At 42.0% G+C, this 3,553-nt stretch overlaps 1 pseudogene; it reads left to right on the top strand.

Annotated features, from left to right (window-relative positions):
• Positions 1 to 651: 651 nt before the first annotated feature.
• Positions 652 to 3,261, top strand: LOC140594018 (olfactory receptor 7A5-like; annotated as a pseudogene).
• Positions 3,262 to 3,553: the final 292 nt, after the last annotated feature.

The following is a 3,553-nucleotide window of genomic DNA, read 5'->3' as shown; positions in this document are numbered from 1 at the left end:
AAGCAGGCTCCATGCAGGAAGCCCAATGCGAGACGGATCCCAGGACTCCAGGATCATGCCCTGGGCCAAAGGCAGGCACCAAACCGCTGAGTCACCCAGGGATCCCCCAAGACTCCAGGGTCTTAACCAACACTTGGAAATAAGGAAGGGATCCATTTTTATTGACAGGATTCCTTGGAAACAAATTAATGAAGTGCAAAAATACCATGTGAATGAAGGCCTCCCTGTGTCTTGAAGTCTCAGCTGCAGTGGGGAGGCCATCTCATTCTTCAACATTCCTGACACCTACTCTCATCACTCTCCCTCTTGCTTGTCTTCTGACCATTCCAGTTCCATTTTGAGTCCTAGATATCCATCTGAAACAGGTGCCTTCCACAGGGCTTTTGCACTGGCTCTTTCTCCTGCAGGGCCCACACGTCCACAAATAAACTTGTGTCTTCCATGCAGACTTCCCTGAGGTCTCTCTTCAAGTGTCACCTTATTTTAGAGCCCCTTGAACTCCTAGTAAAGATAACACCCCATCTATTTTCTTTTATGCCTGCTTCCTTTTTGCACATGATATTGTAATGCTACCATTTCTACCAAATTACTAATGCCCATTTGTGTTGAAATTAATCATTTTTTCTAATTTCTAGTCATCACAACCACCACATGGGATCAGGCAATAATACCCAAATTTCAGGATTTCTTCTTCTGGGATTATCAAACAAACCAGAACTGCATCCCCTCATATTTGGGCTTTTCCTCTCCATGTACCTGATCACTGTGATTGGAAATCGGCTCATCATCCTGGCTGTCAGGTCAGACCCCCACCTCCACACCCCCATGTACTTCTTCCTCACCAACCTGTCCTTTGTAGACATCTGTATCACCTCCACCACTATCCCCAAGATGTTCCATAACATTCAGACTAGGATTAAAGTCATAACCTATGAAGGCTGCATCACACAGATATACTTTTTCTTACTCTTTGCTGGACTGGGTTACTTTCTCCCGTCCGAAATGGCCTATGACCACTCCGTGGCCATCTGCCACCCCCTGCACTACATGGCCATCAGAAACCCCAGCTCAGTGGATTGCTGGTTCTAGTGTCCTGGATCATCAGTGTCTTCAATTCCTTATTAAAAAGTTTAATGGCATTGCAGTTGTCCTTCTCTACAGCCTTGGAAATCCCCCACTTTTTCCTGTGAACTCAATCAGATGATCCAACTTGCTTGTTCTGATACCTTTCTTAATGACACAGTGCTATATGTTTCAACTATGTTGCTGGCTGGTGGTCCCCTTGCTAGGATCCTTTATTCATACTCTAAGATTATCTCCTCCATACTTAGAATCTTATTAGTTCAGGGCAAGTATAAAGCATTTTCCACCTCTGCATCTCACCTCTCAGTTGTCTTCTTCTTTTTTTTAAAACTTTTTTTACTGGAGTTCAATTTGCCAACAAATACCATAACACCCAGTGCTCATCCTGCCAAGTGCCCCCCTCAGGGCCCATCACCCAGTCACCCCAACCCCCGCCCACCTCCCCTTCCACTACCCCTTCTTTGTTTCCCAGAGTTAGGTGTCTCCCATGTCTTGTCACCCTCACTGATATTTTCATTCATTTTCTCTCCTTTCCCCTTTATTCTCTTTCACTATTTTTTATATTCCCCAAATGAATGAGACCATATAATGTTTGTCCTTTTCCGATTGGCTTATTTCACTCAGCATAATACCCTCCAGTTCCATCCATGTCAAAGCAAATGGTGGGTATTTGTCGTTTCTAATGGCTGAGTAACATTCCATTGTATATATGGACCACATCTTCTTTATCCATTCATCTTTTGGTGGACACTGAGGCTCCTTCCACAGTTTGGCTATTGTGGACATTGCTGCTAGAAACATCAGGGTGCAGGTGTCCAGGCGTTTCACTGCATCTGTATCTTTGGCGTAAATCCCCAGCAGTGCAATTGCTGGGTCGTAGGGCAGATCTATTTTCAACTCTTTGAGGAACCTCCACACAGTTTTCCAGAGTGGCTGCACCAGTTCACATTCCCACCAACAGTGCAAGAGGATTCCCCTTTCTCCACATTCTCTCCAACATTTGTTGTTTCCTGTCTTGTTAATTTTTCCCATTCTCACTGGTGTGAGGTGTATCTCATTGTGGTTTTGATTTGTATTTCCCTGATGGCCAGTGATGCAGAGCATCTTCTCATGTACTTGTTAGCCATGTCTATGTCTTCCTCTGTGAGATTTCTGTTCATGTCTTTTGCCCATTTCATGATTGGATTGTTTGTTTCTTTGCTGTTGAGTTTAATAAGTTCTTTATACATTTTGGATACTGGTCCTTTATCTGATACGTCATTTTCAAATATCTTCTCCCATTCTGTAGGTTGTCTTTTAGTTTTGTTGACTTTTTTTTTTTTTTTTTTTTTTTTTTTGCTGTGCAGAAGCTTCTTATCTTGATGAAGTCCCAATAGTTCATTTTTGCCCTTGTTTCTCTTGCCTTTATGGATGTATCTTGCAAGAAGTTACTGTGGCCAAGTTCAAAAGGGTGTGCCTATGTTCTCCTCTAGGATTTTGATGGAATCTTGTCTCACATTAAGATCTTTCATCCATTTTGAATTTATCTTTGTGTGTGGTGAAAGAGAATGGTCTAGTTTCATTCTTCTGCATGTGGATGTCCAATTTTCCCAGCACCATTTATTGAAAAGACTGTCCTTTTTTCCAGTGGATAGTCTTTCCTGCTTTGTCAAACATTAGTTGGCCATAGAGTTTAAGGTCCACTTCTGGATTCTCTATTCTGTTCCATTGATCTATGTGTCTGTTTTTGTGCCAGTACCACACTGTCTTGATGACCACAGCTTTGTAGTACAACCTGAAATCTGGCATTGTGATGCCCCTGGCTCTGGTTTTCTTTTTTAATATTCCCCTGGCTATTCGGGGTCTTTTCTGAACCTACACAAATCTTAAGATGATTTGTTCCAACTCTCTGAAGAAAGTCCATGGTATTTTGATAGGGATTTCATTAAATGTGTAAATTGCCCTGGCTGACCTCTCAGTTGTCTTCTTATTTTATTGCATAGTCCTGGGAGTGTACCTCATCTCTACTGCTCCCAGAGCTCCCACTCAATTGCAGTAGCCTGGGTAATGCACACACCCATGCTGAACCCCTTTATCTACAGCATGAGGAACAGAGACATAAAGGAGGCTCTGATGAGATTTTTCAGGAGGGCAGCCCTAAAAGAGATAATTGTCCTGGTGGTGAAGAAGTGCACTTGATTACAAGGCTCAAAGCCATGATTTTTGATCATTGTGAAGTAGAATTTGCTCCTATATACTTCCAGAAATTTCCATTTCTTAGAATTCAACTTCCCTATACAAAAAAAATGCTTTTCATGTCAAATCCTAAAAATTATTGCCAAGACCAATATCTTCCCATTTGTGTCACCTTCCATTTTTTTCACCAATGTCTTATAGTTTTCAGTGTATGGGTGTTTTGCCTTCTTGTTTAAATGTATTCTTAGGTATTTTATTCTTGTTGGTGCAATTGTAAATGGGATTGCTTTCTGAA

The sequence above is a fragment of the Vulpes vulpes genome, chromosome 9 (assembly GCF_048418805.1).
Source record: "Vulpes vulpes isolate BD-2025 chromosome 9, VulVul3, whole genome shotgun sequence".
Taxonomy (NCBI): Eukaryota; Metazoa; Chordata; class Mammalia; order Carnivora; family Canidae; genus Vulpes; species Vulpes vulpes.
This window is presented reverse-complemented; position numbering and strand designations above follow the sequence as displayed.